Source organism: Habropoda laboriosa, unplaced genomic scaffold, assembly GCF_001263275.1.
Source record: "Habropoda laboriosa isolate 0110345459 unplaced genomic scaffold, ASM126327v1 scaffold124, whole genome shotgun sequence".
Taxonomy (NCBI): Eukaryota; Metazoa; Arthropoda; class Insecta; order Hymenoptera; family Apidae; genus Habropoda; species Habropoda laboriosa.
The window spans coordinates 860,262-884,685 of NW_017100265.1; positions in this window are offsets into that span (position 1 = coordinate 860,262).

Below are 24,424 nucleotides of genomic sequence, written 5' to 3' on the forward strand. Positions count from 1 at the left end.
GAGCTAGTATATTGGAGACGTTTCAACTATCTCGAGAAGAAATTTGAAAAATTTGTAGCATGATAAGCAAGATACACTGCTGTGTCGTACTTGAAATATAGCGATAATAAATAAGTTCGGAGTGAAAGGAAGCGTTTAGAATTTGTGCAGCGTAAAGTGTATTTTTGTAAAAAGTTCTATCTATAAGTAGCGGTACTTAAAATTTGCATGCATTCATTATATACATGTTTAATTAAATTCTTCAATTTTTCTCGTATATACATGTATGTTCTATATACGAACATATAAATTGAAATATTAAAAATATAATTAATTCAGTTAAATTTGACTAACTCCCTAATGATTACTACGATCAATTTGGGGAAATACATAGATGGAGTTTATTTAATTAAATGAAATAACTTGATTTATAAATGTTAATTTTTGATTAAGGTAGAATATTAATATAGGTAGAATATTTTTCCTTTCCCTGACAATTTTTTTCTCGTCCAAAAGGCTTGTATACTGGGAAAAAATAAAAATTACCTAAGAAAAAGACCGAACGAGCTACAATAAAAGTATCTTTCGCTCAGCTGAATTTTAACTGTCCCCAAAAAGTAACACAAAACTCGATGAACAGACAGAAAACCTAAAATTGAAAGTAAACGTCTGGCAAAAAGGACCTAATTCTGACGTAAACAAGGCTACTCCATTAAGGATATTTATGCCGGTATAAAATTCGAATGCATCATGACGAATTACAAGTATACATATAATATTACTCTGTTGTTCTGCGGCGAATTTGTCTAGCGGTGGAACCATTACCAGAAACTCACGAACCGCGAAAACAAGTTGGATAAAAAACACTTCGTTAACCTAATAGGGTAGCGTCGAGGAATAAAAAAGGGAAAAACTTTAACGATCCGAGCTCTAGAAGCTTCTGACTGGTAGCGAATTAATCTGCGAGATTACCAACGAGTCGAATTTATTAATAATGACCGATTATAAATCAAGATCCACAGCTGGTTTGTATATATGTTGAATATATTCACCGAAACACTCCAATCTATCTTCTCTGCACACATTGGCAATTTAAATATTAAAGAGACTGCTAGAGATTGCTTTCTTGTGTTCTTTTGTTCGCTCGTTTTTTGTAAATAAATATTTTGTATCGATCGAGTTTTTGCAGAGTTTTTCGAGCAGAGAATTCTGAGATTTTTTTAATAAATAAATATGGCATTTTAAATTCGCGTTTCATTTCTTTGAAGGATTTAAATGATATCTTATCGTCTATCTTGGGATTTAATCTGATAACGAAAAATCTTGACGAAATTCTTCGAATATGTCAACAAGTTTCACTCTTGAAATTGAAAAAAATTTAGTTAATGATAAATATATGAAGTTTGAAATATTTTGATTGATTTATAATACTAATAATTTTCATTTGTGCAACATTTCATGTGTTAAATTGAAAAGCTGGCGTCTTAATGAAGATTCCTCTTCAGAAATAAATTCTTGAAGCTTAATGTGTAGAATGTGTGTGTGTTTGCAACAACTTTCACTCTTGAAACTCAAGAAAATTTAGTACCAGATAAGTACATAAATTTTAAAATATTTCAATTGATTTATAATATTAAAACTTGTCATTTACCCAACATATCTCATACATCAAACTGAAAAGCACGCGTTCTGATAAAAATTCCCCTTCAGAAATAAATTCTGAAATTTTTCAAGTTGAGTGTTTGCCATAAGTTTCACTCTTCAAACTGAAGAAAATTTAGTACCAGCTAACTATCGACAAACATACGAATTTCGAAATACTTCAACTGATTTATAACACTGAAAATTGTCGTTTTTCCAATCTATCTCGTACGTTAAGCTGATTAGCGCGCGTTCTAACGAAGATTCCTCTTCAGAAATAAATTCTCGAACCTATTTAGAATGCCAGCTGATTCATCCTGGTGTATGAATGAGTACACAAAAAACGCAATTAGGATTTCTTAATATGCTAGAGGCGTTTCGAACCATCGACACATGATTCATACCAGCGATCCGTTGGAGAAGCTTATAAATCGCGAGCCTTGCAATTCTAACGCTTGTTACGATCATTGGGGGAAAATAAGGCCGTGGGAAACGCACAAGGGAGAGAAAAAAGAAAATTCGCAGACCATATAATACGACCACTTTACAAAAAAAAGCGGTGAAACTAGCGAGTAATTTTACTGTGCTTTTTTTTCCACATGGGGAAGAACAAGCATTAGTGTTTAAAGCGTTGAGTATATTTCACGGGAAATGAATGGTTGCTGAAGATCTAGTAGAAGTAACGACTTGTACGAAATGTTAAAACGTGAGAGATCTGACGAGGGGATCGACAGAGATATTTAATGAATCTGAAGCGAAGGAATAGCCTTGTGGGTGCTTTCAGGTGAAAGAAATGAAATGGAGGGTGGATCAAAGGAATCTCGTTTTAAGTAAGAAAAGTGTCTAGACTGTGTTTAATTTGAAGTATGGGTAAGGGGAGTGTTTAATTTGTAATTCGATGGTAAGTAAGAGCAGCATATACATATATGAATGTACATGTAATGATATAAATAATATTTAAAAGTGGATGATTGAAAAATTTTATTAGAAATTTATTTTTAATATTATTCCCCATTTCTGATACTACAAATATTTTCTAATACTGTTGTGGTTTAGTTGTAAGTTCATAGAAGTAACATTTAAGTCAGAGCTAAATTTAAAAAAGGAGTATTATAGGTATTGATAAATTCAATTTGTCAATTTTAAAGTAGAATTAAATGTAAATATTCATCGAAGCTATTGGACCTTCAATATATTTGCACTCTATCACACATCCATTTCGGATCTTTAAAATATATTACACATATGTTCTAATATCATTATGTTTCAGTTATAAATTTACAGAAGCAACATTTAAATCAGACCTAAATTTGAAAAAAGGTGTTGATAAATATAATTAATTTTTCGACTTTTGTTTATTATTATTTTATAAAACGTACAAGTGAATTTACGTAACTTAGCCCGAAATATTCAAACCAAAACGAATATACACAAAATTTCACTCAATTCCACCTGAAAACCTAAAATCCAATCACAGAAAACGTTTCAAGGAAGTCACAGAAGGCCTCGTCTCTCCGTCGACAAAACAACGCAGAAAGTATCGTAATTGAAATCTACATGTGACGGCGGGACATATCCATTCGCGATCAATATTCATCAGTCGACATTAACAAATGATTTACGCTTGTCCCGCTGATTTGCATAGCATCCACTAACCACCGTTATTCCAGTACTAGGATCGGCTGTTCGTTTCCTTATAAATGACCGGTATTTTTCATCCTACGACTGTCGAGATGGCCGCGTGGAAGGACACCGGATATCAAACAGGATCGAAACTACGAAGGTAGAGCGAAAGAGGGGGGAAAAAGGAGGAAAAAGGGGTTGTGGAACGTACAGAAACATTAGGATAAGAGAAGCAAGGAGAAGCAGAGAGTACACTTCCTCGTGGTATCGTTATGGATTTATTCCTCGTAGAATCCGGACGTGTAAACCGGCGAGCTGGCCAGCAACCAGTCACAATCAGCAATCTCTCAAGCAGTCAAGTCCGTTTACGGCTGTTCCAGATTGCGTCCTTGCCGCGCGGAGTGCAACGGCATGCGTGCCGATACGTAACGGGTGTTCCGATCTCGCTGCTCGACATTTTTCACCATACGTGCCGTGTGCGATTTTATTCCAAGTTTGACATTTTCGATTTCGATCGCGTTTTACGAATGGAACGTAGGAGTACGCTGTTGTGTACTTACGCTCTTCGATTTTTATTAGGTCATCAGAAATATTTTAACGGAAATCCAAGGAAATAGGAAAAGTTGCAGAATGAGAAGCCACTTTTTTTTAGCAAATTTGAAGATTTGTTGGAAATGTTCGATATGATTTAAGGTTTATAGCAATAATTTAGTAAATTACTTTCATCGTATTGAAGTATTACTTTTGAAATAGTGAAATAACACATATAGCATGTAATTTTATGAAAACAGATTTGTACACAAATTTGTGTTTAATAGAAAATAAGATATGGTAGAATCACTAAAGTGATACGAATACTTTTGTGACACCCTGTACACACGACACTTGGCTTCATGGCTGTTCGATGATTCAGTAAATATAGTTATATACTTCTTACTGAAAATGGTAATAGTTGAAATAGTTTGTCTGAACAGTAAACAATATTTTCTTTTCAGAAGAAAATTTTAGCTCGTTGTTTTTAGCAATATTTGTTAACCCTTTCCCTGACAATTTTTATTTATAGCCATGTATGTTTGAGCTATTTACAATTTTGGTTCAGTGTCAGATAAAAAGAAGTTGAAGTATTATATGTAATTTGTACTTGATAAAGTTAAAATTAGATTGCAATTTTTTAAAAAATAAAACTCTCCTTTTTCAAATTGTTAAAAGACATTAAACAGAACTGAATAAAAGAACAAACGATCTAAGATCGTTTTCGTTGACCCGAGAGACATTTTACAGTTTCGCCGTTGAACTATTTGAATAATAATCTGTCAGGTTGGCGAAGGATCGTTGAATGCAATATAGTTCTCGTCGATACTTTCTACCGAACAAATCTCGTCCTCGATGATCATCCTCCACACCTCCGATCTCAAATACAATGCACACCTCACTTACGAAACCCGCACGAACGAACATCCAAGCCTTTTGTTCCCTCTGCATCAAGCTGTAACCGCAATGCACCTTCAATCAAACCTTTCGATTCGCTGACAAATAAAAGAAAAAATGAAGACATTCTGACACACTTTTCTCACGGACGGGGCAACGGTACACTTTCGCGAAGCCGGATGAAAAGAATCCGAACGATGAAAACAACGCGTTCCGTCCAATTAAAGGGATATCAATGATCTTCATACGTTTACCGTACTTCCTTCTCGGTCCTTACACGGACAGGCTTCCCCGACTTTTGCGAAGCGTGAAAGTACGGCTTCGAGAAAAACAAAGAGATCGATCCCGATACGCCTTAGACCCTTAACAAGCTTCGAAATACCTGAGTAGACACGTGAACTCACACATCCTCCTTACACCTGTTACCTGCACGCCGTCGAGTTCCTGTTTGAATCACTGCTTGCTCGAAGGAACGCGGGAATTTTGAAAGAGTCTAGGCGATTCTGAATTGCTTTAAAATACAGTTTAGATAGAAAATTAGTGAAAAATTCGATATTAGTGTTATTATACAAGTGACATCAAATTTTTGATCAACAGTCTAAATATTATACTTATATGTGACAATAAGTTTGAGGAGAGTTCAAGAATTTTCATGGAAGTGCTAGGTGATTCTAAATTGCTATAAAATACACTTTAAATAGAAAAATTAGCGATACGATGTGAAACCTTTGATCAGCTTTAAACTTCTAGTAGAGTACACAAAAAGAAATTTAAAAAAAGAATTAACGTTTCATTTTTGTCAAAGAGAGACATGACAATCAAAGTGTGTTTTTATAAAACGTTACATACCCCTCGTGATATTAATAGTATTATGTGGAATCAAATGTTACAAAACAATAAAGAATATACTATTGTAAGAAATTTGATTTCCATTACACAATAACCTTCTCAAAAATTGTAATACGAACAGCCAATTTCTTTACGCAATAACAGCCTATAAAATTAAACATAAAACTCGTTTCTTAGAAATTCTCAAAATCAAACTGTCTACAACAAAGAATATTACAAATAACAAATAAACAATTATCAATATAAATCTTCGTTCAATCTTCAGTCTCCAAAATTGCACCGCAGAAACCTCTCACTATACCTGGTACGCGTGTGATAAATAATACTACAAAAATCCAATGGTGTCGTTAATCACAAAAAGCAGAAAGACAAAAAACAAGAAGGAAAATCTCCGATAAGGATATCAAGATTGAAACGCATGAAATCAGCATGTTGATCGCACGTGTCATCTGTCACACAGACGGGATCTCGCGAAAGAGGAAACGATCCGTGCAAAATCCTTATCATCAGGATCGACGACACTTCAACAAAAGCATTTTTCTCCCTTATTAAATTATCTCGTACACGCGGCGACATATTGAGGCATCATCCTTTATAATTAATCGCGTGTCAGCAATCGTTAACTGGTCCGTGAGTAAATATACCTGTCGAGCAATTTAACCGAGATTAAGACCCGTTTTGACAACCTTTTTCCTTCTCTTCTCAACGAATAATCGCCCGGGGAGAATTTTTGCCGAATCTTGATTGCATCCAATTAAAGGGACGACAACAACAGGTCTCTTCTTTACCCCGCAGAAAATTCTCTCGGTTCTATGTACGAAACGATAATGATCTCGATTAGGGTCGTTGCACGCTCGTAATTACGACGAGATCGCGTTTCATAAATCGAACGGCCATTAATTTCGTATAAACGATCGATTTAAAGGCGACCGCCAGGTGAAGAGAGAGAGGGGAAGTAGTAGAAAGAGAGAAAAAAAAAAGAAACGTAACGAGCCGAGGCCGACCGTTTCTTATCTCGCCGTTTGCCGTGAAACATAACGCAAACCTTTGACATTCACTTTCTAACGGAACTAATGTGTGCGGCTGATACTGTGAAAAAGAGTCGGCTTAGAAAATATGCGACTCGAATAGCGCCGCGGAATCGAGGCACGGAAAAATGCTTAGAAAAGGGAAAAAATGGTGGAAATTGTGCGGAGGCGGTTCGTCGACCGCCCCAAGTCGCGTTTCGGATAAGAAATGCCTTCGATAGCCGTGTCTGTGTACACTTGTAGTTCTTTCGCTGATAGTAAACGAGTTTCTGAGTTTGAAAGTTTAGCGGTTACGCGGGATTGTTGAAAAATTAAGGCGACGGTGAAAGTTGGACTTTGGTTGTGCAATTTTGTGAAATGATTTTATTTAATGCAAATTATTTTGCGGTACGATAATATCCAGGTTTATCGAATAACATTAAAGGTATTGTTACGATTTGAAAGAAGTTTGGTATTCATTTTTCTATCGACTATTCACAGCAGAAATAATTACCTTTTTGCTACTGTTAAATAAAAGAGCAAGAAAATTGCACGTGAAAACTAATATTTCGTTTTTTTTGCTTTTCGTGTAACGTTATTATCTTTATGTAATATCTCGTGTATGAAAAGTAAACAGGGGAATAAAAGGCGCGTTTAGAAGCAGTATACGAGCGTGTATCATGTACGTAAAAAGATATTTTGTGTGCATAAACACCGGTCGGTTTCACGCATGAATGTAAAGTGAACGTGCTCGAGTAGTAAAACACGGCTCACCCGTTAGATTCGCATTCTTACCGAGTACGCGAGTCCTAGTTTTCTGACTCTCACCCACAACAGCGTCGAGAGCAGATTCCAGAACAGAATATACACTGTATCCTGTCTATCCTATCCTATGCCTATCCCTATCCATCTGTCTGCGATCGTTCAGAACCGAGCTGAAACATATGCACGTATCACGTGTACTTACGCATGGTGTCTTTCGAAAGTATCCTGAACGATTGCTAGCTTCTTCGTAGGCTTCGGTATATGTATGCGCGTATGTAGGTGTTATTAATCTGTTCGATTCAATGGATTGTACGATTTTATTTTTATTTGTTGCTTTTTGAGACGAGTGAAAATTCAAGTGAAATTGGTTGATCCTGAAGAATTGGCATTTTAAGCAAGGTGCTTGATAAAATACTGTGAGTCTGATTTGAAGAATGTTTTAATGACGAATGGGAGGTTACTTAATTTTTCTGGAATTTGGTAATTTTATTATTTTCAATTGGTCTGTTATTTTGGAAAATTTATTTTAGAGAGTTTCTTGTATTCTATTTTGTTATTATTTTAATATTCCTTTTTCTTGTTATTCATTCATTTTGAATAGTTTTTAGGTGTGAAAGATCGCAAATCTGCATTCTATTCTAATTTCTATAATTTTCAGGTATGAAAGGAAAATAGATTGATAATAATTTGAATATATTGAAATAGATAAATATTGTGTAATAAGTTGCATTGTAGATCTAAGTAATTTTTAATATAAATAATACAACTTCTTCTTCCATGCATTAAAATTAACAATGCTTTATAAACATGTTTGTTTCTAACTGCGATATAAATAGCAGCTTTTTAACACGTTCGAATGAAAAATCCGAATTTTTTGTGTGGGAAATATTTGAGATTTAAAAATATTCAACCTTCGAGTGCATTTCAGATCGTTAATCTTTATGCAATGCTTGACACTGGCAAATATTTTCATCGGTATTCTCATAAATCAAACATCTCCAATGTTCTTCATATCGCTCTTTATATAATTACACGCTCTCCCTTTTATCTGAAAATATTTTGTATTGATGGACGTTTTAAAATTAAAAAAATACGATACATGGTACGAAACCTGTATTTTTATCCTGTATATGTATTCCTTTGACTCATCACCTCGCTCAGCTTCTCTATATAAATTTAATCTGAAAATATACATCGACCGACGATTTAAATTTAAAGAAATAAAATAAAATGTTACATTGATTACGTCGTAAAAATTCTCTCTTTTATCTCAGAACACGATTCCTTCCACTCGTCATCTCCATTTCACCACATTTTGATCTCAAAATTTACATCGGTCAAGGCTTTAAAATTAAAGAAATACGATACGTCGTATAAAGTTTTATTTTTATAATACAATCTTTTATCTCAAAATACGATTCCTTCGACTCATCATCTCCATCTCACCCTAGAAATTTGATCTCAAAATTTACATCGATCAACAACTCAAATTAAAAAAAAATAATAGAATACAATATTACACTCGTTAAACCGTAAATATCTCTCAAAATACGATTCCTCTGAGTACGATCCACATTTTCCTCCAACTATTCATCTCGACGTCCACGAATTTAGAATTTTCTCCGGCCCAACGAGGCGCTGCTCCGGTAAACCCGATTGTACACAAGGCGGCACGTCTCTGCTGGTTCGAACGATTTGCAAAGAAACGAAAGAAACGTTTTCCCCCCTTACTTTACTCTTGCTGGAACGAGCCACAATGGTAGCGGACGTGTAATCGGCGGTGTCGAGTACACAGCAGAGTCAGAGTAGAGAGAACCACCGTTACTCACTCTTACTTCTCCGACTGGTGAACGACGAACGGTTCTCGATCGGATCGTCGTAGCACACTTTCGCAAGGCAGGATGCGCGCGAGAGACGCCGCGCCAGCGGGCTCGATTCAATTGAAATTCAATTACAAAACTATTTTCGAGCCCCGGCTGGCCTGGATCCCGACTGGTGTTGTCCTGCGCAGGACTGAGATATCCCGCATCGCGTCGCGTCTGCTCGAACGCTCTCGCGAGAAAGGCATAGCTGGAGGAGAAAGTATTCTTATTCCTACGAGTAGGACAGTCTGCCGCTGGTCTGCGCCTGGCCGAGCGAGCGTCCGATGCTTGTTGCAATTTCTATCTGTGAAACGGAGATACGCTGCCCGGAGTCAGCTGGGAATCCCGGCTTCTCGCGGTGTGTGGATCCTTCGGATGGATTTGGTCGATACACACTACTGCTCGTATGTTTAATCGCGCTGCGCGAAAGAACGATGTAGAAGCGAATTTTTTCAGAATTTTAGGGACAATGAGAGTTTTATTTAAGATGAAATCAAATATAAGAATTTGCGTTATTGTTAACGACCTTTTGCCGTTTTTCTGGAAGCTTAGGAATACCTTTGCGATGGTGGCTTTGAATCGATTGTGTGAATTTGTTTTTGGATTTAATGGTTCTGTTGGTTTCATTCAAGTGGATGAAATTGTAATTCTATTTATCTAATTTCAAAATTTCAGAGTGGAGTTTGTCATTCTCGCCGAATTCATTTTTCATTTTTTTTTTATACTTTTTAAGGGAAGTTTGGTAAACTTGAAAATTCGAGAAAATTTGAAACTTTGTAGAAATGAGGTTCAATTGACGTTAATAACGAAAATATTTCTTCTTTCGGCAATGAAACTGTCCTAGGGGTGAAAACACCCCCTCAAAGAAACTATAAGTTTTCATATCATCGTGAATATTTACAAAATCGTACAAGATATGGCAGAAAAGTTAAATTCGAATTTCCTACATTGTGGTGGTAAAGAATTTAAAAAAAAACTGTGGAGGGAGTAAATTTTGAATAGAAGAATACTTTCAACATAGAAGTTGTCTATAGTCTTCATAGATTGACACGTTATTCTTACAATCCTGTGAAAAATATTGAGTTTAAAACAGTCATTAAATAAAAATGAAAAAAATTATTCCAATTTTATTTCATTATATTCAATTTTACATATTTTACCCTTCAACGGCAACAATCAACTGTTCAAAGTCACACAGCCATTTCTTTTCTTTACATTATGCTTTATTTTGTAAAAAAATTTCCAAATAAAACGATCATTAAATAAAAATTTTTAAAAACGTTACTGCAATTTTACACATTGTATTTTTCAATGACAACAGAGCCACACAGTCATTCTTTCTTTACATAAAAATGTGCTTCTAAGTCCAAGCTCTGTTTAAAAAAGTTAATTTTCAGAAATGATATGCCACGCTGACTAACACAATGGTTGCAATACCTACGTGACCCTCTAATTGTCTCGAGCATTCCATTTAAAAAGAGGAGAAACGAACAATTCCAGCTTCAACGCTCGATTCGAAAGCACACGTTCAACGAAATGCAAAGAACCGCCAACAGTGGAGCTTCATTGAATTTCATTCGTCGATCACATTCAATCTCCGTACATCAGTTTTCGATGAAGAACAACGGGATCCGCGGCATTCTAGGTGCGGTGCCCGTTGTATTCACCGGCCGTTTCTATTCGAAACTCGTGCCGGCACGACGGTTCTACACGTTCTTACACCCGAGCCAGCCTTCTTGCAAGATGAATGCTCGAGTACTCCCTCAATTCCCTGTTCCGTGCAGGGAATAATGTTGATTTCCATTGGTATATTAAAGCCTAAATGAGAGAAGAATCGTCGACCTTCGTGTGTCAGCTCTTTCACGAAACCCAACGATAGGAGTAACAAGGTTTTAGAGAAATATCATACGTGGAAGCAATATTGAAAGCTTCGACCCTTTTGTGACCAGTGTCCCAATTTAGTACTCGAATGAAAATTCGTCGCAATTTAGTGTACACTAAAGAGCGATGATCGGTGGATAAATAATGAATTCTTGCCGCGAAAGATGTGAATTTCGTGTCTTCCGTTTGGTAGAAATAAATGAAGTCGTTGTTTAATACAATATCAAGTTATTTTTTGAGATTTTTATGTAGTAAATTCTTAAAAATAAAAAAGATAATTCCGTCACGAAAGGGTTAACCCTTTCGCTATGGCGGTCCTCGCTGCGGAATCCCCCCGTAGAACGAGGCGCCGCGCCAAAAGTGTAGACATTGCGCGTGCGCACACGGTCTTCCACGTTCGGGGCCAAGTCTTTCGTCTCAAAAACGCCTTTGTAACACTGCTTTTAGGAGCAAAATAATTTTTAGTCATAGCAATGTATTTATAACTTTTCCATGAACGTATTTAATTAAACATTAAAATTAATATTTTAATGTTTTAAGCCAGGTTTAAATACGAAATTTTGTGGCAGGTGACTATAATCACCCGTCGTAGCGAAAGGGTTAACGATTGTTAGCTACGGAAAAATGTGAATTTTGTGTCTCCCGTTTGGTAGAAATAAAGTCGTCATTTAGTGAAATATCAAAGATATTTTTTGAGATTTTTATGTAGTAAATTCTTAAAAATAAAAATAGATAATTCGGTCGCGAAAGGGTTAACGCTTGTTAGCCACTAAAAATAAACGAAGTCGTCTTTTAATAAAATATAAAATTATTTTATGAAGTCAAAATCAGGTTTCTAAAATATATGGTAAAACGTTAAAAGTGATATTTTAAGAATTAAAATCGCGTAAGACAATAAGTCTTACATAAAGTGTGAATAAAGATATTTTCTTCGGTTAGATAAGAAAGTAATGCTCATTTTAAAAGCATTTATGTACGGAAAATAAAAATCTTCGCGAGCGATAAATAGGCAACGTCGTGACACACATAGATACAACACGACGTTTCTTCTATTTTTCTGAAAATAATCTTTATACGCGTGTATTCTAGAATTTTTCTATTACCTTATACGATATTTGTGTTTAAAATTCGCGAAGCATAAAAGTGCATTGAAAAGCTTTTATCGATATACAAACGTTAAAAATAACTTCTATCGTCGAAGTGTAACTTTTTCATGAATAATCTAGTAAAAAATTGAATTTCTAGATGTAAAACCTTTTTAATCTTTTCATAAATTAAAAGTAAATACTAGGAACAGAAGTCAATTACAGTTTGAAGAACATTTTTATAACAATAAAGCTACTTCATTTAATTCATTAATGGACTGTAACAACATCCACGAAATTATGAAGGCTTTATTATATTCCTTCGTTAAATATCCAAATGACGAAGAATAAAAATTTAATTCCAGTCGATAAAACTGCTAATTGATACCTTCTTATACAATCGTAAACATAAAATCACATTTATCCATAATGATAATTAACGTAGAAAAATAACGTTAAAAATAATCAACATTAATATTTGAAAAATCAATTTGTATCTAGAAAAAAAATGACGAGAACGAGACGATAATTCGAAAGATAAATCGTTAATTCGGACAAAGTGTTTCGTCGTAACGTAAGTAGTTAAAAGCTAAGTGATCATTTCCATTGGAATTCCAAACACCTTCGTTTCACCTTTGTTTCTTCTCCTGTTGAACAGTATTGTGTTATTTTCGCGAGCGGGCCTCCAGATATTCGAGTTATCGCAATTTTTGTGTATCCAATAGCGAATAAATGGAATTGATTTTTTTATAGAAACGCGATCAGTTTCTTGTCATTTTTGCGATCACTGTTGTGTCATTTTCGCGACCAAGCCATTAATTATCGCAATTTTTGTGTTTCCAATTACGAATAAATGGAATTGATTTTTTACAGAAACCGACCTATATCGTGTAAAAATTTGCAACAAATATTGTGCCATATTTGCAACCAATATTGTGTCATTTTCGCGTCCGATCCTTCAAACATTCAACTTATCGCAATTTCTGTTTACTCAATGGCGAATAAACAGGATTGATTCTTCACAAAAACGCGACGAAACTTCCTCTTCGTTTCTTCTACGTATTTCATACATTTGCAAAATTGTTACGTCCGAAGAATTTGACGGTCCACGATACCTTAGTGATAAATTTTTCTCGATCAATTGCTTGCTCGACCTGTCGACATTTATTATTGCTATCTGGTACCGGTTCGCGAGCACGCAGATCGCAATGCGAACCAGTATCGAGAGATGAAAGAAAGGAACGGAAGGCTATGTTAACGTGTCGGGGGCGACAATAATAGAGTTCTGCGATTCGATTTATGTAGGTGGGGCGTTAGTGGCCTGTAATTTATCCGAGTGGAATATTTGAATTGTTCGAATAACCTTTGATACTCGAGCTGATCGAAATGTTCGAATTGCTTACTACGAATATATTTACATCGATTCACCTTTTGTTAGAAATTCGATACAAATTTTCATACATTGAGAATAGAAGAACGAAGGGTTCTAGAAGCACACAGTTGAAGTGAATAAAAATAGCAAATTAATAATTCGTTAATTCGTTAAGTTCATTTTGCCGAAGTTACAAACCGTTTTCTACTATAACCAGCGGTATGCCTTTTATTATGTTACTCTAATAGCGCCTGAAAGTGTCCTAAGTGCATCCATATCTGAACATTTTCCCTAGGTTTATAACATAAAGTGGGAAAAAAGTACGAAAAATTAATGAAAATCCTCACATTTCATACTGTACCTATTTAAAAAAATCTGTACAATTTCATCCCATAATTTCTATTTCGAAAAATATTTTCCATAATCTATCAAAAATTAATAAAAATCCTCAAATTTCACAATGTACCAAAAAACTCAAATCCTCTGAATTAGATAAGCACTTCACAATTTCATCCCATGATTTAAATTTCGAGGAGAATATTTTCGTTGATCAATGGAAAATTAATAAAAATCCTCATATTTCATACTGTATTAAAAAAAATTGAATCCTTCATTTCCTTGTCCAGCGAAAATAAACAAAAATCCTCAAATTTCACACTACACTGAAGAAGAAGAAAAAACAAATCCTCCAAGCAATACATTTCCACCCAAAATTCACCATCCAATAACGACTCCATCACCAAACCCACATTCTCACCATCACGTTTCAAACCACCTCCCAATATTTCCCAGCTCACCAGTACACAGTACCTGTTCCCTCTCACTCCACGAGCAGCCAGAATTTTTTTCCACCGCGGGGCGTGATCGCATAGGTGTACGGACACCCGATTTACATGAAAAGAACGCGGGACAAGGAGCAGCGGCTGTATACGCAATCGGCTGTAACCCAGGCACGCGTCTGAATTATGCGGCGCGGTGTTCCCGTGGCTTGTTGAATAGAAGTAAAGAGAAGAAAGGGGGGAAAGAAGAAAAAAAGAAGAAAAGAAAGAAGGAAGGAAAAATAGACACGAGACTCGAGCTTACCCGGTCGCGTTAGCAGCGATTGAAAGTTGCCGCCAATTTTTTCCCTCCGTTAATTATATTCTCCGTCAAGGCCTTTTTACACCGTTGCATTCCACGTGAGCAAACGAGGCCTGGGCTTCGGCGTTTGTACACGCGTGCACACCCATTGCGACCAACCGCGGGCATTTTTATCGAAGGGTAGCTAGCAGGGGAACGAGCCGCGGTGATCGAAAGGACGCGATCGAAGACACCTGTTCGATGGAAAAGATCGAGCGGGTTCCGCGGGGTGAGATCGCGGTGCCGATTCGTGTGCCTAGCTTACTCTACCGTCGAAGGATAAGGAACTCGTCCTACACGGGACCTTTCACTCGCCACGCAGATTACATCCAGCTGAACAGGTTCATAAAGAGATTTATCGACCCCTCGATTTATAAAGTCGCCGATTTGCCACCTGTTCGCTGCCGGATTGTACAAGTTGAAAAGGCGGTTAGTGGAACTTGCTTTGATGTAATCACCGTTGTACCTCTTGGTTGGCGCGTTTCTGACGAGAGTTTGTTGTGAGGTGGTTGAAGAAAGAGGAAGAATGATAGAGATATGAACATGACGCGGATATGAATTTGTTATTACGTTTGAATTTCAAGGCAATTTGTGTAGTAAATTGTTCATGAAGCATCAACTTGTATGGGTCATTTAAATGGAAAGGCAGTTTATATCGTTTTCAAATTTTTTTTTTCAATACAGTCACAAAATTTCAGGTTCGTTGAGACCTACAACATATTTATTAACTCTTAATTACTGTTGAACTTCCAGTTGTGGTTGAAAAAAGAGGAAGAATTTCAAGGCAATTTGTGTAATAGTTTGCCCATACATATTTCTGGATATTGTTTGAACTTGTGAAGCTTGAACTTATGTACTTATGTGTTATGTTTTAATATAATCGTAAAACTTTGGTTCGTTAAGACCTGTAAAGTATTCATCAACAGCTTCCTTAACTTTCTTCTCTGGCAAGAATTCCTTTCTACCGAGGAATTTTTTTCAATTATGGGAATAGATGGAAGTTATAGGCAGTTAAATCTAGCTAATAAGGAGGCGCGCATTCGAGTTAGCTTCTGTTCAATTTTTAGGAGACACGGCGAAGAATGCAGAAGCACATTTATTCGAATAACTGAAAGATTTGATAAATTGACAAATGAAAATCTCTGCTAAACTACAAATCTCTAAACTTCATTTTGAGAACTTTTCAAATGACCTACGTATGCTGAAAAAGAATTCATTTCGTAGCAATACATCTCGAATTTTTGCTTAATCAGTTTGGGTCAAAGAAAGAAGAACGATGTCAATTTACTATGAAACCTGAAATTTCAGAAAGTACAGTATTTCCATTAGTTCTTAGGACTGTTATTTCAAGAAAATAAAAAGTTCCACGACAAATGTCTAACATCTATATTTCTCTATTGTACCAAGTTCCAACAATAAAGCTGATCGAGCACAAGCAATGCCTAGAAAAGAAAGATTGATTGAAACCTTCAGCATAAAGTCACTTATCCACCGTATGTTCCCTCGATCACGTACTAAAAAGGCGGTTAGTAGAACCTTTTACGACGCAATACTGACCTTTCTTCTTGATTATAAACCGCTAATAATCTTCCATGAGAAGAGGAAAAGAGGAATTGAAGCATCAACGTTACCGAGGAATTTCAAGCATGAAAGACTGTGTTTACAGAAAAAGTATGACATAACAGGTGTAAAATGTAGACAGGTTCATGAAGACATTTATTGAGTTCTTGATTTATATAGTTACTGATCGGCCATCTGTCTGCCAATGATTGCACACTAAGCAGCCAGCCTGTAGAACTTACCTCAGTGTAATCACTGCTGATTCCATTTCATTCCCTCCTCTTGCTTTCTTAATAATTTACAACTGATAAAAAGAATAAATAAATCAACTGCAATCTCTTTGCAACTGATGTCGAACTAAACTAACATCGAGACAAATCCTTGAAAGAACCATAAGAAGCGGAGTCAAGAATCCTCGTTTCTAATATTTAAATCTCAAACTCAGGGCACCTATATTGAAACTATGTTTAATTAAGACACCAATTAAGATTGACAAAACTGTTGTGAAGAGGAAAAAAATGGTCTTTATTTTTATAAATTCCAGAACAGAGAAGATCGAGATTAATGCTAAGTTAGAACGAGATTAGTATCGTCTGGAGTTCCAGATTTTTCTCAGGTCGAAGTTCGTGCTTTGATGTAATATTGGTAAAAACCGTGATTCGTAAGTTCTACCGCGAGGATATCAGAATTTTGATTGGTTTCTGAGAGGGTGAAGAGGATTTTCAGGGAATTCTATTCTTTGGGAAGGAGCTAATTTTTCATGGAAGCCCTTGAGGCCCACGAGTTAGCTAATTCGCATATTTTTGCATAAGTCATATAAGGAACTGAGAATTCAAGTGGACACAATAGTGACGATTTCCTGACACCTTCAAAAAAGAAAGCATTCCTTTGACTTAACCATCTGTTCTTAATAACACTTACTTCTTGCAAACCTGAATAACAAATTCGTCTTGATTACTTTAATAATTCTTCCATTAAAAAGCAAACAAAACAAATACACTCAATATCCCTTATCGAACCGATGATCGAGGAAAAGCGTGAGTAAATCTCCTCGATCCTCAGCGTACTTTGGTAATTCTTCCATTAAAAGGGAGAAAAAAGAAATACACTCAGCATTCCTTATCGAGCCAACGATCGAGGAAAAGGATGAGTAAATCTCTTCGATCCTCTGTTGAATTCTCGAAAAATAAAGGCTGGCAAAAAACAATTCGGTGCAGATTCGAAACGTTCGGCGGTAAGGGACCGTAAATTATCCACGAATCGGGTCGAGATTTATGCCTCTCGATTCTGGCCCGTTGAACGTGTCCTGTTAAAGCGCAAAAGAGTGTGTCGATGACGGTAACCGACCGACAGAGATTATATCCACGACGACAGGGCGCAACGGAAGATTTATGGCCAGCCTCTTATCCAATAGGATATTGGTGCTTGGAAAAACGATCTGCTCGATGTGTTCCACGTCCAACGAGGTGTGGATTATTTCCGCACGGACAGGTTGCAACGAGATTTATACAGCCAGGCTCTGCCCTGGCGCTGAATAATCCTATCGAACGCGTCCCCTCGAGATTCTCGAGTAAATCGGGTTCAAAAATAATTCTTCGAAACGAAGGTGAGATCGTGGCGAGATTAAGGAATATGTACGTGCCGCGGTACCGTTAAGGGATCTCTCTACTGCACGATCTTTCGGACTTTTTTCAGAGAAATCTATGCGACGGGTTAATCTGAAACTTTACAGGTTTGTTGAAATGCATTTTGTGAATACTCGGTATTTTTTTCCCGTTGAAATATTTATTTATTTGAGAGTGACAGCGATTCTGCCGGAAGACCTGGAAAAATTTCTTAATTGATCAGTTGTGTGGATTTAAAGGTGTGACGGGTGATCTTTCGAAATTTAAAAACAAAAAATGTATGCGACGGGTTAATCTGAAACTTTGCAGATCTGTTGAAGTATATTTCGTAATTCCTCAGTATTTTTTTCACGTTGAAATACTCATTAATTTAAGAGTGACAGCGATTCTACCGGAGCGCCTAGAAAAATTTCTCGGTCGATCAATTGTGACGAATTTAAAAGGTAGAACGATGGACGTTTTTTCGGCCGGTGAACATATTTGTCGCGTTAAGAGGTTTCGGTGAAATTTGCACCGCGACCAATCTGGTTCTCCGTCGAACGCAGTTAGAAAGTTGTCTGCAAGGTTTTAATTACTAAATCCTGCGTGCTAAATCAATCGCAAAGATGATTTATCGAACGATTTTCCTCGCGTTACGTCAGCGAGACGACCAGTTTTCGAAACGGTGAACTATTTCAATATAGATAACGACGCGATAAGAACAATTTCACTTTAAATTGGATCGAGCTTGGGGCAGTTTGAAAAATATTCCGTTTCAAGTGGTTGAAGGTAAATATCGTGTTATGCTTCAGAGAAATTTCAATCTTTCACATTTTGCTGCTTCTTTTGTTTACATAGAAAAAATGATAAACATCTCTTCCTTCTCCTTTCTTTCTCTATTCGTTTAAACATTGGAAATTTCAAAAACAGCATATTTCAGAAATATCTGTTCTTTAACAGTGACTGACAATTTTGTGCAATTTTATGTTACATTATTGACAATTATTAATGATCAGAAGTAACACTAACTCAGAGGGTGCAAAAATGAACAGCGTAAATATGAGCAATTTCCTTTCAATAATCTTATGGAAATTGTGCGTAGCAATGAGAATTTCCATGCTATGACATTTAAATTTATAAGTGTACTGTCTTAAACAGCACATCAATCAATTACCTGATGTACGAGTCGTTAAAAATTGCTTTTCTTGTTAGTGTTGGAGCTTATGTTTCTTATTAAGCGAGACGAATATTTCACATTAACTTCTAGATGAAGTAATAGAAGAACATCGCGTAGAATGTAGTTGATTAAACTTGATTAAAAGTTCAAGTTACATTACCTATGTAGTAATACTATGAAAATTATAAATTATAGATTATGTGAGATTGATTAGATCGCCAAAAAAATTATGCACAATCGCTTTTGTACTATTTCTTCAAAAGTTACGATATCATTGTAACTTTGCACATTTGAAATGAAGTAAACTGTCTATTTTATCGTACAATTCTTTTGCAATTCTTCACAAACGTGTCAAATATTTTTTCACCACGTGATTGCAATGGCGGGAACGGGGAAATAATTTAAAAGCTAGCCGTGAAGAAAAATTGTACATAAATAGATTTTCCTTAAGTTTTGCAAGGGAAAATTAAGGGAAATTATTATAATACAATACTGTAGGCTTTGTAAGGGAGCAATATATAGAACACAGGTTCTTTTTTTTTTCGAAGACACAACAAATTCGATTTCTATGTATTGTTTACACGCTGTCAGATAGAATAATAACAAGCTCGTGATGTGTATACCAAATTAAATGATATCATCAGTTTTGCATAGAATTGCAATTGATCTTCATTACCTCGTCCCTGTTCAATAGACTTTTTCTGGGGGTCATTCGCCATTTAATGCGGCTAATTTAGGGGTTGTATAATATCAGATTAGGTTTACTCGTAGATTCATCAATTTAACTTTCGCCCTTCAAACGAATGATCCGACAATTTAATCCATTTAGTCCTAAAATGATCATCAATTCAAATATCACGAAAGGTGACAGAGAAAACTGTTTCAGCGAAATAAATTCACATTATAAAATAAAATAAAAAAAAAGAAAACACTAGACTTCAAAATAACCTTAGACGGTCAAAAATTTCATTCACAATTCGTCATTCTCCTACAAAATAAAATACTTTAATAGAACAAAGTTTAAAGTTCTCTATCAACCTTCGCTAAGAATAAAAAACATAACAGAAAAATTACTGAAATTAATAATTCAGCGAAACAACGTTTCAAACTATTCGAAATGGAGCTAAAATTACAATTACCGATAAGACGCGATCGTACTTTATCATTTACTCGCTACAGCGATAGTGTGTGTACCTAAACGTAAATCTCAACGTGGACAAAAAGTTCGTTATCGCGAATCGAAACACACTACCGCCTTTATCTCGTCTCTTTACTTATTTCATTAGATACATTGTGCTTTTTTCTCCCCACCGCCCCGCTTTTTATTCAATTTTGTGCAGCGCGTGGGCTCTCACAGTTCTCGTTTCTGCAAACGTTTTACGGCGCGCAATCAACCAGATACGAGAACTGCTCGTATCGCAGGGAATCTCAACGATAGTGTCGTTATCGATCGGCCTGCCATTAACTTGAAACGACGGGCTGACCGATAGAATGCACTTAACGCTCCGGCGTGAAATGTGAAAGAGCTTTGGAGCATCGGCCGTGACTTTTAGCCGCGCCACAGCTGCTCGAAACGGCAGAAATTGCGGATGACAATGTTTTCATTAGCGCGTTACGGAGACGTCTCGTTGTGCCCGGCCGAGATCTTGTCGGCGGTGTATAAATTCAAACGGGGGAATTGCGGAGGATTTATGGTGGAAATCGGTTGTACCCGAGGCGGAGGGAAGATACGCGAACTGTTGAACTTTTTCGCTGTGCTTGTTAAATCGCGATGAACCGAGAGGAGGAAAGGAGATTTCGTGGAGTGTACGGCGTGTGAACGACGGTGGATGTGCGGAATTATATTTAGAAAATTGTTAGAAAATTATATTTAGAAAATTATTAGGGAATTATATTTAGAAAATTATTAGAAAATTATGTTTAGAAAATTATATTTAGAAAATTTTTACACGTACTTTAAATGATAGGTGGGTGTACCAAATTAATAGAAAAATTGAATGGAGAAATCGTTGAAGAAATGATTGGAAATGTGAGTTAACGGAGTACACTGGTTCGTTAAGTGAAAAGAAGAATTGAATGTAATCTACTAAGCTACGTATATAAAATTGAGATAAGATTAAGTAGTACACAGATTTATTTATACGAAATTCAAGATGGGTGTGTAATAAATTTTAAACGAAAGAAGAAAATGTAGCACTACACTTTGAATTTATCAGAAATATTGAAATCAACTTTTTGATTATTAATAGACACGTTATAATACCGGAATTACAATAATTAAAAATTTTTCAATAATTCAAATATAGAAACATTTAATCTATAAATTTCTAAATCAAAAGTAACACCAACAGTTGAATAATCCATTTTTTGGGCCTTGGAGGAGATTATAATGTAATCTGAAAAAGTCACAACGTATTTCTTTTTCTCCCATCGCGTCAGTTTTTCATCCACAGTGTAAAAAAATACTAGTAATTCTTTTACAGTGGAAAAAAAATACACTGACTCCATATTTTGAATCTCGGTGTGTCATATTTACTTCAGAATTATTTTCAAAAAAAAAAAAAATAGAGCGTCAGCGACACGCGTTTCACCCATATTTACAAGTTAGATCCCGCCGGTATATTCTCACGATTTTGCGTGTCTGACGCTGAAAGCGAGAAAGCGCACGTATTACGATCACGAGAATTCGTGATTCGCGTCTGGCGGAAGGAAAGCCAATGAAACCAGAGAAAAAAGAAGAGCAAAAGCTTACAGCATCTGAATCTCGCTTAGCAACGTACGGAGATAATACAGAAACGGGATTTGCCCTCGTTTCGTCAACCAGACTATCTTTTTTTAACACGAAAGTAGAATTTTTCTTTATTTAATACCTACTATAAGAGATATTCCATTCATAAATAAACTAAAATCGAATTTTAACGATGGGAAGTCGAAAAAAGAATTTTGCTTTGTAAAAAGGATCTAGCATCTTCTCGCCAAATATTTTTCCTGGAAAATGATTAATTTTTTAGAAGAAGAATGTACTTACAATCTATACTTAAACCTTTTACATAATGAAAAATTTAATTATTCAGAAAAATTGTGATATAAATCTTGCGACAGAATTGCAATAACGAGTCAGCATATATTTATTAAAATAGTATTTTTTATTAAGAAACCAGTTTTGCAGATCTGCCCAATTATTCTCTGCAACATCCATGAAATTCAGCATCTCAACCTAAGATCGAATAAAAGTCACTCCAGAGAAATACGTAAAATCTCTATCAGACATTGTGCACTTTTGAAAAAATGCGTAAATTATCTCCCGGAATGTATACATCTCCTGAAATGTGTGAATCCTGACATTGGCTTGCGTATGAAATTCCTAGACCGTAAATTAAAGTTGGAAATCGCGCGAACGATGGAATTCCATTCTCGGGAATATGAGGTGTGCTTAAACGCCAGCTAATAAATTGGCACGTTTTATCGAATCGCGGCGTACGAATCGAGAAAACGCGATAAATTTCACTGGACATTTTCGAACGGGGACGCTTTTGTGAACACGTGTGTTGCCGGCATTTTCGTCGGCTGTGAACTTTACTGCCTAAATATCTTGGCTTCAAACGCATTAATGAACAGTCGTTCGCGAAGCGTAATGGCGCAATCGAGATGTTCGAGAGATACCTACTTGGGTAGGGAAATAAACCGTGGAAATCATTTAATTGTGGAAACATTAAAGAATGTAACTAAAGGCAACGGTTTCGTATCGTTTTTACACCTACGGTTGCTTGGATTTCGAAACTTCTTTTTATCTTATTGCTAGGCAGTTCGTTTAAATTTCACCAATGTTCCGGCTGTTCTGTTAATTATCAATTGCCTCACTTTTTCTAGAGAGTCTCGTTCGATACGATCCTGTAATTTCTCAACTGCGTTTAGATCGCAGTCACTTCAAACCCGCGTTCTACATTTTATATGTGAATTTCGTAAAATTCGTTTGTAAAGCCAGAAATTTGGTCTACTGTAATGTTTTTTTTATTGTATTATAGGGAACATTAGAACGAATTTGAAAAGCAGATTACAGTAGACTTCCGCATAACGCGATGTGCCAAAAATGATCAGTTTTATTCTTTTTGAAAAGTGAAAGAACAGTCTAATTTTAACCCTTTGACAGTCTAATATAATTACGAATTAGAGTGAATAAAATTCATATTTTACGCGTATCTTTTCAATAACCGCGTCGTGTGTGATTATTTTTAAAGCACAGTGTACATAACCCTACGTCACAGTTCTGATAATAATATCTCGTCACTTCCGAACTTTCTTCCTAAAAGTCTCTCATGAGTTATTTAACGCACTGCCCGAGTTTCACGCAGGATAAACTGTCGAAGACGTCACGCGTTGTATGAATTCGCGTTATAGGCAACCGTGCTGTATGAATAATCGTGACTTTTTTTCTAGGCTACAAGAAAAGTCACAATATTGACGTTTTTTATGTGCCTTTACGCGATTAAACTTTTCACTTTGTATGAATTCGCGTTATAGGCAATCGTGCTGTACGAATAATCGTGACTTTTTTTTCTAGGCTACAAGAAAAATCATAATATTGACGCTTTCTGTATGTCTATACAGTAGACTGCCGTATAACGCGGTTAAACGTTACGCTTTGTATGAATTCGCGTTATAGGAAATTGTGCAGTACCACAATTTTTCTCGCATAACTCGAATAATCTGAAGTAACACGTTTGGAACGATTACTTTTATTTTCTACGTTTTATCCAATAGGACAGTTTCTTTTTTAAATAAATGACATACGCTGTTGGTTTAAGAAAACGCATTCCTAATGTATGTAATAAACAAACAACCGACGAAAAACAGAAGAAGTCGGTAACGATGAAGAAAACAGTGTAACGCTCAACTAGAGGAGATTTAATTTTTAAATTCGGAGAATTTCTGTATTTTATCATTCAGCGCGTTGCGCGAGAAAAATCGCGTTGTATGAAAACAGTAGTCACCATATCTTTGGCGCGTTATACGAGAGTCTACTGTATATTAATTACTCGTGAGCAGAGCAAAGCAGAGTTACGGTACACGCCAAGAGATTCTCGATAACAAAACACGCCAAGAATCGTCAAGAATAAGCCAGTTGCGCCAATCGTCTCTCCGCGACACGCGTTTTCATTCACTCACATGTTCACACTTGGTACACTATTCGCCACGACAAGCCATCGTTGAACGCATGTTAACGAAATTACATCGATCTACTCGCGCGAGTAATTCGTGGTAATTACTCGCACGCGATGGTAATTATCGTTTTCGTAGAGAGAGAGAGAGAGAGAGAGAGAGAGAGAGAGAAAGAGAGAGAGAGAGAAAGAAAGACGACGATTCGGTACAATTGTGGGACCGATAAAATTGTGCACGGCGATTAATCCGGTGTTAATAAGACAGAGTCGAGTATGTGTCTTCGCGGAATTGAAATGAGCCGAAAAATAATAA